Source organism: Alligator sinensis, unplaced genomic scaffold (assembly GCF_000455745.1).
Source record: "Alligator sinensis unplaced genomic scaffold, ASM45574v1 scaffold1334_1, whole genome shotgun sequence".
NCBI classification, from domain to species: Eukaryota; Metazoa; Chordata; order Crocodylia; family Alligatoridae; genus Alligator; species Alligator sinensis.
This window is the reverse complement of record NW_005842872.1, coordinates 3,110-3,671: the sequence shown is the minus strand read 5'-3', so window position 1 is coordinate 3,671 and position 562 is coordinate 3,110.

Genomic DNA, 562 nt, shown 5'->3' with positions numbered 1-562 from the left:
CTCTACCCACACCGGGGCCCCAGGCCATGTGCAGGTGCCAATGCAAGGGGCAGAGCCGTGGCCCCCGGGAGATGTGGGGGGGGCAGGCCTGCCGGCTCATTAATATGCATTAAAGTCTATTTAACGTTTGCAGCGTCTCATTCTGTGCGGGGAGGGGGCCCGGCACTGCTCCCCACCAGCAGATCGCTGCACCCGGCTGCCAGCGCAGGGCACGGGGACCCCCCCACGGGCAGCCCCCCCAGGCCCAGCACGGGTTGGACACTGCCCGGCTCCAGGCTGATGTTGCTTGTCCAGGGGTGCCCATCTCTGCTGGTCCTGCCCCCCCTGCGGGCCATGGGGCAGGAGCACAGCGGGGCAGCCCCTGACCCAGTGAAGCCGGGCACCAGCCTGGGAGCACTGCCGGCGGGCGAGGCCTGCCCCCCACCAATGTGGTTCCCCCAGATGCAGGCAACACGGGCCCTTTCCTCAGCTCCTTTATTAGGCTGGGAGGCTGCAGCAGAGGAGGGGAGATGCCCTGGGGGGAGAATCCTTGTGGGGCTGGCAGTGGCCGGTGGTGGTGGGG